At 40.1% G+C, this 14,776-nt stretch overlaps 1 pseudogene; it reads left to right on the top strand.

Moving 5' to 3' along the window:
- The first annotated feature begins 237 nt into the window (after positions 1-237).
- Positions 238-1,442, top strand: LOC122920059 (annotated as a pseudogene).
- The last annotated feature ends 13,334 nt before the right edge of the window (positions 1,443-14,776 follow it).

The raw sequence follows: 14,776 nt of genomic DNA, 5'->3' as shown, positions 1-14,776 counted from the left end.
CATCACCTTTCCACCTATTATTTGGCCAGCTAGTTGTTGCAGGTCTAGCTACAGAAACCCGTGGAAAGGTGCACCAGGTGCTGCATATTAACATTTGTATGTTGGGTAGTCCAAATAAATTATTGTCCATCTATCTAATACATGGACAGATTGTGTACTCCAGAGTGATAGCCATGGCGGCACTACTCTGACATTCTAATTGAAGTGAACTCATTAGCAAAAAATGTTTCTATTTGTATGGTTTCAGGACTTCCTGGTCCACATGGACCGCCAGGACCTGCCTAAAATCAAGGAGATCTGGGAGGACCAGGAAGACCTGGATTCAAGGGAGATTCAGGAATACCAGGAAACCCTGGAAGCTCCGGAGCACCTGGAGTAAAAGGTCTCAGGGGGGATCCCAGTTTCATGGGTGTTCCAGGAAAAGAAGGTCCTGTCGGAGATCCTGGATTTCTTGGTTCTAAAGGAGAAAAGGGCAATGCAGGTTTTCAAGGTCCTGTCGGACGTCCAGGTCTTCCTCCTGTTGATGATTTTCAGTATGCGCTTGGGAATCCTGGTCTACCTGGAATTAATGGATTTGATGGTGGGCCTGGAGATCGTGGTGCACAAGGACCATCAGGACAACCTGGGGAAAAAGGCTTTCCTGGCAGGCAAGAGCAGATGGGAAGAAATGGTCCTTCGGGTCAGCCTGGCTTTATTGGTGAGCCTGGACTCCCAGGATTTGAAGGTACCCCAGGAAAGCAAGGTGTGGCAGGATTACCCGGTATGCCTGGACGGAGTGTGAGCGTTGGGTATACTTTGGTAAAACACAGCCAGGCAGAACAGATTCCTCCATGTCCTGTTAGAATGAGCCTGCTTTGGGATGGTTACAGTCTGCTGTACGTAGAAGGACAGGAAAAGGCTCATAGTCAAGACCTGTGTTTCGCTGGATCTTGTTTACCTCGATTTATCACCATGCCTTTTATTTATTGCAACCTCAATGCGGTTTGCTACTATGCCAGCAGGAATGACAAATCGTACTGGCTCTCTACTACTGCACCTATTCCCATGATGCCAGTGTCCAGCACACAGATTAGAAACTACATCAGCCGCTGCTCTGTGTGCGAGGCTCCTTCTCAAGCTGTTGCTGTTCACAGCCAAGACAACACAATCCCTCAGTGCCCAGAAGGTTGGAGGAGTCTCTGGATAGATACTCTGGTGCTGAAGGAGGTGGTCAGTCCTTGGTATCCCCCGGGTCATGTTTAGAAGATTTCCGGGCTACACCTTTCATTAAATGCAATGAAGGAAGAGGAACTTGCCATTATTTTGAAAATAAGTACAGTTTCTGGCTTACGACTGTGGAAGAGAGGCGACAGTTTGGTGCTGCTCCTCCTTCTGAAACACTGAAATCTGCACAGCTTCGGACACGTGTGAGCTGCTGTCAGGTTTGCATGAAGAACTTGTAGCACATCTGTCCTTCCAAGAACCTAACTTGATTTCCAGCCTCAGTCAATGTTCAGAAATGGCATGGAAGCTGGCCAACCTAATCCATGGGCAACTGCCTTGAAGCTTGGAGATGACAAAAAGGCATTTTTTTAAAAAATAGCAAGAATACCTGCTGTAAACTCATCCCTTGGACAAATGAGTGAGACACCGTACATGAAGTATGGACAGGTCGTATTTTGAAAAGTAAATATTTTAAACAAAAAAAATGGTTCTAACCTTTTAGGTTTGTCCTAAAATAATGTATTATTCCTGGGTTGTAAGGGGATTTGGGGGTCAATCAATATATGGCAAATAATGGACAGGTGTATAAAGGTTTGTCAAAGGATACTTTATCAAATATACTCACTGGACATGATTAAAAAATAATTAAAAACCTGATAATTGGCCTTTTCCTCATCCAGCATAAGAGGCAGAAACCAAGGAGAGAGACTAAAACGGAGCACTATTGTGTGGACACCACTGCGATACACACATTGTATGTATCCAATTGATCTGTTTCCTCAGATAGGAGCCTATTGAGAGTGTGGTTTTATTATGAATCATATTTGATAAAGTATCCTTTGACAAACTTTTATACACCTGTCCATTATTTGCCATATATTTAGTGACCCCTAAATCCCCTTACAACCCATCCAATTACTCATACCAGCATTTAGGGAGTTCTGTGGGGTAGTGCACCTTCCAAACGTGGAACAGTGAGTGAGCCACCACCTTTTCTGTGTTAGTGTATTATTCCTGGCTACCTCAGAAATGCCTTCTGAAAATTCTCATCTACAACTATGTGGTACTGTCATAGATTAAGGTGACTTTCTGCTGAAGAATGCTAGGCTGGAGTATTAGGTAACTTGAATATGACGTGCTACTTCACAGTCATTTTTCCCAAGTATAATCTGTAATGTTCGCCTTAAGATACATAAGATCGCCATATTTTCTAAGGACACTTATGATGGAACATCTGAAAGACCCCAAAGTCAAAATATAGGTAACACTTCCTAAATCGATGCAAAACCTAAAGTGAATTGTTTCTGAGGATGCTTGCACCTTTTCACTATATTAGAGCTTTATTATACTTAAGTCGCAGCATCACAGTATATTATACCAAACTAGACACATATTATTGTATATTAAAGAATGCTCGATGGCGGTGCTCCATAGCTTGTTCACATAGTACCTTATGAGGTGGTGTAGCCAAGAAGATGGATCTCCAGGCATGTACTACTAAGGATGAATGATTATAATGTTCCATAAAGACTGCTACAGCCATCATTATGAAGACCTGGATAGCCTGACTTGTACTGACCTTGCTCTCGAATATTCTACATCCCACCTACGTTGGGGACTGTCCCTGACCAATTTCTTTTGTTGACCACTAGATCTTGGTCTTTCCGAGGTAGCCTTGGTGCTTATGTTTTGTAATTATAAAGATTTGTTTTCACATTTGCCCATATACAGGCTAGACATAACACAGTGAATATGTAAATTCTAGTTGATTATATTTGTACAATAGCTTCTATTTTACTGATATGATTTTTATTCCAAAACTGTTTGTGTTTTATTCTACTATAGCAGAGTTTTCCTTTAGGTGCAATTCCACATTCAGGACTACTGAGGCAAAGCTCTGTTACTCTTCATCATATGTCTCACAACATGAATAATATTTACTGTGTAAGGGAAATTTGAATAGAAAGATTTGAAGTGAACACAACCACTGTGTACATTTTGAATAACAATGATCCCTTGACTAAGAAAAAAAAAAAAAACGTTGCTATGAAAGCCTCTTTCACTTCCAGTTTGCCTCTGCCAAGTGATATGTTTTTGGCCTTTTCCTAGTTGTCTTCTATCTTCTTCAGGACTGTGACTCAAATTTAAAAATGGCACCACAAAACAACTGTTTGCTAGCTCCCACTTTTCAAGTACTTTTGGATGAATATCCTTTGCAAGAGTGGCTTCTAGGTAATTTCTGACATTCTCTCCACTCTTCTCTCTTAGCAGAAGGCCATATCTTAGAACATCAAGCAGAGTTGGGAGTTCAGAAGGCAGCATTTCTCGACCAGTTCTAATGAAGTTACTCATGTGAGTGGAAGTTGCCAGTCTTGTCTTCCTTCTACTAGCCATGGTTCCGAATTTTCAGATTGTGCAAGTGGAAGAAACTTTTCGTGCCTGGAAAAAAGACAAGAAAATTTTACCATTTGTATCATACTATGATAAAAATTGATAAAGTATGACATTATTAAAAAGACACTCTGCTGCAAATGAGTATTGCTAGTTTAAAAACTTTTACGAATGGCATAACATTTTTTTACATATTTTATAGTATAAGCATATTCTTAACCTTAGAGCAGAAGTACAGACAGAAATAATGAGAAGAAGGCGCTTCTTGAAAGAAGACAGTTTGCTGCGAATTTTACATAAAGCGTCAGAATATCACAAAATTGAAGTAGCTATTTACCAAGAAAAACAATGTAATTGCCATTTCTTGTAAATATTATTGTGAATTGCTAACCAAAACACAACTTTTTGACAACCCTTATTTTTTTAAATACACAAGTAAAAAAATTTGACATGCCCTAATAACGCAATTCTATAACAGAATGCCTTTAGAGGCATTCCGTTCATTCCGTCAGAATAGAAGTCTATGGGCTGCATAACAGATCCGTCCCATTTCCGTTATGTAGTGGAGTCCTAGAATTCCGTTATGGTTCGTGTTAACGAAATACATAGCGCAATTCACCTTTTACTAGTAAACAAATTTCATAACTGGAATTTCGCTCATCTCTATCTAGGATGTTTTCTGAGCCTACACAGAAATACAAAGGTGAAACCAAAATTTTATCTGAAAAGAACTTCATAGGGGCCACTCAGTCAAGGGAGCTCTTGAGTTTAATTAAGACCTGATATAAGAATGATTCCTTCCTACAAGAAATGTAAATCTCTGCTTCAAAGATGGTTACTGGATGCAACTGGATCATCAATTATATTTACCAGAAACAGCTCGACTTGATGTTCTAAAACTAATCCATGATGCCAAGCTGGCTGGACATTTGAGCATTAAAAAGACTCAAGAACTTCTATCCCGTTCTTTTTGGTTTCCTCATGCTTGACTTGTGCTCAAAATAAGACTCCATGCTCTTCTCCTTTAGGTTTGTTACAGCCACTTCCTGTTCCTTCTCGCCCTTGGGGCTCATTCTCAATGGATTTTGTGGTCGACCTACCTCCTTCTAAGGGAGTGAACACCATCCTGGTTGTCGTAGACCGTCTTACAAAGATGGCCCATTTTATTCCCACTATTGGAATACCCACTGCAAAACAAACTGCTAAACTTATGGTTCGGGAAGTATTTCGATTACATAGAATCCCTGACAATGTGGTATCAGATCGAGTTGTACAATTCACTTCTGAATTCTGGAAAAGCTTTTCCTCTGCCTTGGGGATAGGAATAAATAAGTTATTCACCTTTCATTCTCAATCTAATGGACAAATGGAAAGAACTAATCAAACTCTTGAACAATACATTTGACGCTTGATTACTTATCTGCAAGATGATTGGATAGATTATCTCCCCACGGCTGAGTTTGCATACAATTACTCTGAGCATGGCTCAACTTTTCATAGTCCTTTTTATGCTAATACAGGCCTTCATCCAGTTTGCATTCCAGATTTACCAATTACAACCACTCTTCCAGCAGTAACCGAATGCTTGACAACATTACAGAAGTTTAAAAAAAAATTTTTAACATTTGCACGATGCTCAAAGAAGATTCAAACAAGCTGCAGATAAACATCGGAAATCAACTCCTGTTTTTCATATAGCAGACAAAGTGTGGCTTTCCACAAAGAATCTAAAGCTGGAAGTACCTTCTCCAAAATTGGGCCAGAAACATATTGGACCATTTAAAATTTCTAGCTATATCCTGTTTTTAATTGTTCTCTCTTGAAACCATTTATTGAAAATACTTTTCCAGGCCGTCATTTGCCTCCTCCACCACCGGTAAAAGTGCATGGTGAAGAGGAGTTTATAGTTGAAAAGATCTAGGACTTCAGAATCCATAGGAATAAGCTACAGTACTTAATCAAGTTGGAAGGGCTATAGCTCAGAAGAAAATTCTTGAAAACCAGAAGAAACTGTTCATGCTCCTAGACTCGCCAAAGAATTTAATTCTGAAAAAACTGTTTCTAGGTGTCCCCAAGGTCATCCTGGAAGAGGGGGAATACTGTCAGCAATTGAACCAGGAAACTCCAGTGTCCCAGGTGATAGCTCTGCTCACTGATCTACCAGCTACCCAGGACAGCTCCACTCCTGAACCTAGTGAATAGTTTCTTATTCTTGGATAATCTCTGCTCATTTTGTCTAATAAGCCACAGCTTGAAACTTCCTATATAAACCAGACCTTGCCAGATTATTGTGCATCCTGCCTCTATCTAGCTCCTTATCGTCCCCCTAAACTGCTGTTTACTTGTGTACTGGAATTGGATTGTTACCTGACCACACTTCTGCTCTATCCTAAACTGCTGTGTTTATCTGTTACCAACCCGGACTGTTATTTGACACTGCTTGCTTCGGCTACCCCAGTCCTTCAGATTGTCTCAGCCTTTGGACTCATTACCTACCTTCCAGGTCTAGACGATTCCTCATTTCAGGTGAGCAATTGTGACATCACTGTTACACAGACTTTGAATGGGAGCACATCACTGGACTGGGAGAAGCATGATGGCCATTTTAATAATTTGCACGCTATTTAGACTATTCTGACCTAGATTTTGGGTATTAGGAGGTGTTGAGAGCAGTGGTTATGTGAGGGTATGCATACAAGGTGAACAGGCTCTGGATAGCCCAGATACATCATCAGTAGAGAGGATCTTTTGGCCTGCTAACAAGTACAAGCAGCTCCTCTAGTTTCATTGTCCACCATCCAGACACAGGTGATGCCTACACTATACACCTCGGTCTCTTCCTGGATCTCTTCCAGGTGCTTAGTGGAATCAGATTTGTTGTCACAGTGCTGATGACGTGTCCTGGTATTGACAGCCAACCACCATTCTTCTTCAGTTGCAGTGGTGTTGTGAAAAAGAAACCTGGACTACTATAGATTGGAACTGAGTCGTCTTTAGTGACGAATTCAGGTTCTGTTTGGGATTCAATGATGTTTGAATTCAAGAATGGAGGCTTTGTGGTAAATGCTTCAATCCTTTGCTGTGGAGTGACACACTGCCCCAATTGTATGATTATCTGGGGAGCAATCACATACAGCAGTCACCACTAGTAGTAATGGGAGTAACACTAACAGCTCAGGCATATGTGCTGGACATCCTGTGGCCACATGTGTTGCCTCTCATGGCATGGATTCCAGCGGGCATCTTTCAGGATAATGCGCCCCCACATAGCATGGAATTCCCAGGAATAACACTTCCTTGACCTTCTCTGTCATCATATTTATCGCTAATGAAAAATTTCTAAGACGCCAGCTTCAGCAACCTACAATTGTGCAACATCTGTTGTGCAGGAGCTGTAGAGATACACAGCTCAAGTGGGAGAATTTCTCCACAGGAAAACTATTAGTTGTGTACTCCACAAATCTGGCCTTTATGGAAAAGTGGCAAGAAGAAAGTCATTTTTGAAAGCAAGCCCTAGATGTCCTGTTTGCAGTTTGCCACAAGCCATGTAGGGGACATGGCAAACAAGTGGAAAAAGGTGCTGTGGTCAGATAAGACCAAAGTTGAACTTTTTAGCCTAAATTCAAAAAGCTATATGTGGCAGAAAACTAACACTGCTCATCACCGTGAACACACCACCCCCACCGTGAAACATGGTGGTGGCAGCATCATGCTGTGCGGATGCTTTTCTTCAACAGGCACTCACTTGCTGGGGGGTAGTCCCCAGGATAAACTCATGACACCTGTGACTTTAAACTTCAGCCAGGATCGCATGTAGAGTAGACAGAGATTGATGGCAGCATAGACAGGCAGCTTCTGATCAATCGCTTTATTCCAATAACATCAAGGCTCAACGCGTTTCGGGGAACAATCCTCCCCCTCCTAAGGAGCAGGTGCTGATATAAAAATCCTGGCCAGGGGGATTTAAAGTCATAGGTGTCATGAGTTTATCCTGGTGACTACCCCCCGAGGTGAGTGCTCACTATTTTTATGTTGGTTATCTGCATGCTTTTTATACCTCATATGCTATTTCCTTATTTAGCCCACACATGAGACTAAGACCATATACTGCACTGTGGGTTTGTGATATCTTCACATGTGCCTGCCCCCCTAATCCACCCATTTTATATCTACTTTTATATACCTCTTGTTCATCTTTACCACCTACTATTCATCTTTTATTTACTTATGGTTTTAGGGAGTGGCGCTTAGCACTTTTGATCATTTTATGGACGAGACCGCTCACCACATGGTGACCAATGCCATATGTCTTTTAGCACTTTTGTTTTAGGTGTTTGATTATATCAAACGCCCTTCTATAGCTGCCTACCTTAACCTGTTCCTATTCTTCCATTCCACCGTCCCTCATCTGTCGCCGCCTTATGCCTTCACTTCCTTTGGGATTTTGTGTGATCCCTCTGGACTGGAGTAACTTCCCCTTTTCTCTGTTTTCATTTTTATTCAGCAGGGTCAGGGAAGCTGGTCAGAGTTGATGGGAAGATAGATGGAGCTAAATAAAGGGCAATCCTGGAGGAAAACCTGTTAGAGGCTGCAAAAGACTTTAGACTGGGGTGGAGGTTCACCTTCCAGTAGGACGACCCTAAACATACAGCCAGAGCTACAAGGAATGATTTAGATCAAAGCATATTCATGTTTTAGAATGGCCCAATCAGACCTAAATCCCATTGAGAATCTGTGGCAAGACTTGAAAATTGCTGTTCACAGACACTTTCCATCCAATTTGACTGAGCTTGAGTTATTTTGCAAAGCAGAATGGGCAATAATTTTTGCCTCGTGATGTGCAAAGCTGGTAAAGACATACCCCAAAAGACTTACAGCTGTAATTGCAGCAATAGGTGGTCCTACAAAGTATTGACTCAAGTAGCTGAATACAAATGCACACCACACTTTTCAGATTTTTGTTTATTAAAAATTTTGAAAGCCACGTATCACTTTCTGTTCACTTCACACATACTTTGCTACTTTGTGTTGGTCTATCACATAAAATCCCAATAAAATACATTTATGTTTGTGGGTGTAACATGGAAAAATGTTGAAAAGATTATGGGATATGAATACTTTTGCAAGCCACTGTATAGCATCATTACATTCACACACAGAAAGGTTCAGTTCATTCCAACAACTTTCTTGGTGCATTTTTTTTTTTTCAATGACTGTATTTAACATGCTACAGTGCTGCCCATAATTATTCATACCGCTGGCAAATTTTGACTTAAAGTTACTTTTATTCAACCAGCAAGTAATTTTTTGACGGGAGATGACATAGGTGTCTCCCAAAAGATAATATGACTATGTACAAGAGGCATTATTGTGGGGAAAAAACTTTTCTCAGCTTTTATTTACATTTGAGCAAAAAATACAAGATGTTCCGCACTGTGGAAAAACTCAGAGGATGTGTTCGTAAGCCAAAAGTGACACCTTTGCTGGCCAGAAGGATAGTTAGAGAGGTGAAAACGAATCCAAGGATCACCACCAAGGCCATCCTGGTGAATCTGGGCTCTGCTGGTGGCAATGTCTCAAGGCAGACAATCCAACGGACACTGCACACTGCTGGGTTCCATGTCTCCAGGCATACAAAAGCTCGCTTGGCCTTTGTAAAAGCTCATCTGGACAAAGATTACTTCTGTTCTTCTGTGTTATGGTCAGATGAAACAATATAATTAATTGTTTGGTCACAATGATGTTTCCTTCATTTGGCGTAAAAAAGGAGAAGCCTTCAACCCAAAGAACACCATCCCCACTGTCAAACATGGTGGTGGGAACCTAATTCTTTGGAGGGGGAGTTCAGTCAATGGACCATGGAACCTAATCACAGTAAACGGCACCATGAAAAAAGAGCAATACATGAGGATTCTCAACGACAACATCAGGCAGTCTGCAGAGAAACTTGGCCTTGGGACATTTTAGCATGACAATGACCCAAAACACACAGCAAAAGTGGAGAAGAAATGGTTAGCAGACAACAACATTAACGTTTTGGAGTGGCCCAGCCAGAGTCCAGACTTGAATCCAATTGAGAATCTGTGGAGGGAGCTAAAGATCATGGTGATGGTAAGAAGACCCTCCAACCTGAAAGATTTGGAGCTCATTGCTAAAGGTGAATGGGCAAAAATACCTGTGGAGACATGCAAAAAACTGGTCTGCAATTATAGGAAGCGTTTGATTGCTGTAATAGCCAATAAAGGCTTTTCTATTGATTATTGAGAAGGGTATGAATAATTTTGGATTGGACACTTTTTGCTCAAACGTAAATAAAAGCTGTGAAATGTTTTTTTTTCACAATAATGCCTCTTGTACATCGTCTTATTATCTTTTGGGAGACACCTACGTCATTTCCTGTTAAAAAATTACTTGCTGGTTGAATAAAAGTAACTAAGTAAAAATTTGCCATGGGTATGAATAATTATGGGCAGCACTGTATATAGCACTGTTGGCTCTAATTGAAGACCTGGCCTTCGAATCAGCTGTCACTCAAACACGTCCAGACTCAAAGTCCAAGAATCATAGGCACTGCTACTGTTTTCAACAATATGTATTTTTATATCTTGAAATATTGGCAGCTGTTTTTAGTACAGTACATGGACAAACATGATTGCTTTGTAACTGAGAATACAAGAACAGCTCCAACTTTCTGATATTTAAACTGCTTTGACTATTGTGAGTATATTTCTTTGTGTGGTTGAGCTTTTTTTTTTCCAGAGCGACGACCTATCTTATGAAAATCTAAATACTTAGCAGCTTTATACACGTTGATATAATATTCATGATCTTAATTCCATAAGATTATTCCAATGGACACGTTACACCATCTGACTGTAGCGTTTGTGCATCTGTGTGTGGTTTAAGCGGTTGAAGGCAGAGACCAGTGTTGACAGCTTGCAGCAGATAGATTAGAGAGTCTAATGGTTGCTGTTTGAAATGTATACTATCATTTCAACAAGTGATATCCATGAAAATATAATTTAATAAAAAGCGTTTTGCTTGTCTTGACAACATTTTGTGGCCTTTCATATTCTGAAAACTAAGGTTTGGCAAAAATTATCTTTATTCATTTTATATACGTTATATGCCTACATATTTTTTAAAGAGACTGAGCTCTTTTTTTCTAGGGACAGTTTCTATTACATTTATTCCACATTCAGATATCAAGTTCTTATAAATAAGATCTATTAAAATGATGAAAAACATATTTAACAAAATGCATGTTCTGTGCAAAAATACGCTTATGCCTTCCATTCAAATTTAAGGTGTAGTGTTGTGTTTGGTTTTAAAGAGGTTGTCCGGGACTTATATATTGATGTTTTATCCTTAGAATAGGTCAGTAAGGGGTATTCCCATCTCAAACATTTATGGCATATTGCTAGGATATGCCACCAATGTCAGACCGATGCAGGTCTTATCTCCAGAACAAGCCCCCTGAAGTGAAGGGAGCACAGACAAAAATGCACAGCCATCTTCGGTTCTTTGCTAAAAGGCAAGCACTGGCCCTGCGATTTTTATCAGCCCATAGTGGTAAATTAAGAGGTGGTTGGGCATACACTGTGCAAAGGTATGTAGTGGACCCACTATACCACAATATAATTGAGTAACCTGGAGTATGGAGTCTAAATGATCACATATGTTGTAAATTAACTACCTTATGGAAGTATAACATTTGTAGACTAGTACTCGTGGGTCTTAATCCCCAAGTTTTGTCAGATCAGTGACAACTGCACTACAGAAACCAGGAGCTGTAGGCGAGATCGAAAAAAGTTAGACATCAAGCAGAAGATAAAAAAATCGGTGGTACCAGAGAGCAAAGTCACTGATGAAGACGTTGGGATCAAAAATCAGCAACTGAGATATCACAATCAAGTTTAGTGCCTGTAACCAGTAATTTCAGGAACCTAAGGGGAACATTTATATACTGAATGTCAAGAGCCACAAAGGTGCTTATCCTCTGCCCAGAATGAGATAATTCATGAAGCTATCTACAAATGGCTTGAATCAATACCACATAAGATGAGACCATACTGGATCGAAATGATTACTGTAAAAAAAGTAGTACAAAAAAAGTCTGTTTATTAAATTAGATGGAATTTCATATACAGATCCTATCATCGGATGAAGAGATTCAGAACTATATGCTGGTCCTTTTGCCAGATCATAAGATAAATGATCATGTAGTTATCCTATGATCTGAGGAATGTTACTAAAGAAAATATATTTCCTGTTACACCTACTGATTTATTCTTTGGGCTTGTCAAAATACATTTTCTCTAAAGTCTTATCACACGAGAACCTCTGACTGGCATTTTTGACCTTTTAAACATGTATAAATTAGGATTATAGCTAAACCAGTAACTCATCTACAGATGGCTGTTTCTGGGTGATTGCCTCGGCGTGTGAGGCCTTTGTCATGATCTGGGGGGTACTATTTCTCTTTGTCTAGAGCGCCTGGTCTTATAGGCCAGGAAATGCTCCTTAGGGAAAAGGGTATACAAATTGGCTCTCTTTCCAAAAACAAAAGAAATGTGAGTCTCTAATAACACTAGACGCAAGTTACTGTTCAACCTTTAAAACAGGCATTGAGACATAGGAGTATAACTAAGCCAGTGCCTCATCTGCAGACAGCTGTTTTAGCATGATTGGCCCTCAACAGTGCAGAGAAAAGTGAACTGGTTTAGCTGACTAAGGGGCCTTTCTACAAACCAAAAAAAACATTTTATCAGAGAATCTCCAAAGCTATGGTCATGCATCGTGCAAAGCATGAGTGTGAATGCCCCCGAAAGATCTGTTTACCCTATTGTACTCCTAACACAAGCTAAATATCCATGTTGTTAACTACATTTAAGGTAGCCATTTTCACGCTTTCACAAAAAAATCATGCAATCTATTATGAGTTACGGAACAGGTAACCACGTGGAGGCTTCAGACCTGATAATGCACTACCAAAGCATTAGTAAAAAAATAAAAAAATTTAACTGTTCAATTTCATGTCCCCTACAATAGAATGAACAGGAAGCATTTTTGGTTGTTCGCTTTGATTGCTGGGCATAACACTACCCGCACGTAATTCTGTTAAGCAGTGAATTAATTGACAAATTGTCCATGAGACGGAACAGTATGTCAGCAGCTAAAATGTGCCACGCTTGTGATTCCAGGCTTCTTCTAGCTTCAGGGGGGTCATTTCACTTCTGTTTAGCATGGAGATTCGTTTTACGTTGATGTGCATTAGTCACAAAGTGAAATTGAAAAGTAAAAGCCTTACAAATTAATTTTCTCGATAACGACAATATAGCAAGTATTGAAGTTAACAACTGGAACAGATAGGATAATGTACAGCTATTCTAGGGCATGACGGCAAAAAGAAACATCCCTAACCAAATCGCCTTTAGGGCTTTCCTTCTCTTGTGTTGATGAGGCAGCAATTACCTTGCCTGTCGGAAAACTTTATGAGCTGTGGAATATTACAAGGCTTGAAGAACCTTTCAGATAGAAACCATTGGGGTTTAGAGGCACATTTATTTCCTAGTCTCCCAAGCGATGTTGAGGAGGATGTTATAGGCAGAATATTATAGACATGTAAAAATAGCATTTTCTGTATTAAATATATTCATTCTATGGTTGTTTGGCATATACACTCATTGACAAAAAAATAACTTACAAAGTAAGGGTACTTTCACACGAGTGTTTTTGTTTTCCGGTTTTGAGTTCCGTCACAGCAGCTCAATACCGGAAAAAAAAAACAGTTTTATCCTAATGCATTCTGAATGGAGAGCATTCCGTTCAGGATGCATCAGTTCAGTCCCTTTTACGTTTTATGGACGGAGAAAATACTGCAACATGCAACACCTCATACCGGCATGCTGGGACAGTAGTTCCCCTGGACTCCAAGTTTAAATAGCTGTGACCAAGAGGTACGAGCACCGGAAGAAATAGCCACAAACACAGTTCTGTGAGCAGATACTCGGATGACTCGGCACCCACAGCACATCTTCTTAAAGCCCGGACATAGGACAAGGTAACATCGACCAGGTAAAGCAATAGAGTTGCTTGAATAGGTGGGACGCCACCTTAGTGCACAGTCACTTTCACCATAACCGAGTAGGATCGGTGCATGTTCACAAGACCTCCCAAAACAGTTGGGATTGCGGTTTTTCTTTAAAGACTGATACAATGACTGTGGCTGTTTGAACTCAAACTATCCAGGCTGTTTCAAGCTACATTCCTCAATTGAACTAAGGGTGCGGTTTTAATCAAACCGCCTGGAACTTTACATAGACCTTTGTTCGGATTGCGGTCAAACCTAAGCTGCTATAATTATTGGCCATATATTTTGCTGCTATTAATTAACAGTTATCCTTATGTGAATTTTTATGTCATTTTATATTGATTTTTATATTGTATTTTATGAGTATATCGATATAGTGCTATTCATTAAATTTCGATCTATAAATCCATATTTGAGTGCCTGGTTTAATCTCTATATTTTTAATAATGATATATGTAAGTGATTACAATATTAGTGAGGATGGAGAAGTTTATTGGGGAAAACTGTACAAGTGAAATGAGGCTCTAGGAGTCTGTTCGGCCTCCTCTAGCCTGGATAAGAGATGAGATACAGTTTGGCATGGAAGCATACAGGTTCCATATGTATCCTGCAGCCCATTTGCCCAAGTTGGCATTCAAGCTGGTCCCATAAATGCTTAACTTGAGATAAATCTGGCGAATAGGTAGGCCATTAAAGTGTTGTAATCTGGCAGAGGCATTAATGGGAACCCTTGATGTGTGGGCGAGCATTATCCTGCTGAAAAATTCCATTTGTAAGCCCGACCATGACAGTGAGAAGATTAAACAAAGTCTGTTACCAACAGGAGCTGTAAAAAACAAGGTTATGTTCACCATGTGATTAGTCATCGATGCATGCACAGTAGAGCGCAGGGTCTCTGCCGTGACGAATACAAGTCTACTGCGCATGCAGCCATTTCTAATTGCATTGCGCTTGCGCAAGATGACATGTCTAATGGTCCTGAAACAGTGTTGACTCTGTTCTTGTTTTTCTCTGTACAGTGTACTGCAGATTTGATGTGTAACACTGAATCTGCAGTTTTTGAATAATTGAGTGATAGTTTGTATTAAA

Source organism: Bufo gargarizans, chromosome 10 (genome assembly GCF_014858855.1).
Source record: "Bufo gargarizans isolate SCDJY-AF-19 chromosome 10, ASM1485885v1, whole genome shotgun sequence".
Classification (NCBI taxonomy): domain Eukaryota; kingdom Metazoa; phylum Chordata; class Amphibia; order Anura; family Bufonidae; genus Bufo; species Bufo gargarizans.
Note: the sequence above shows the minus strand (reverse complement) of the source record. Positions and strands in the feature narration are given on the sequence as shown.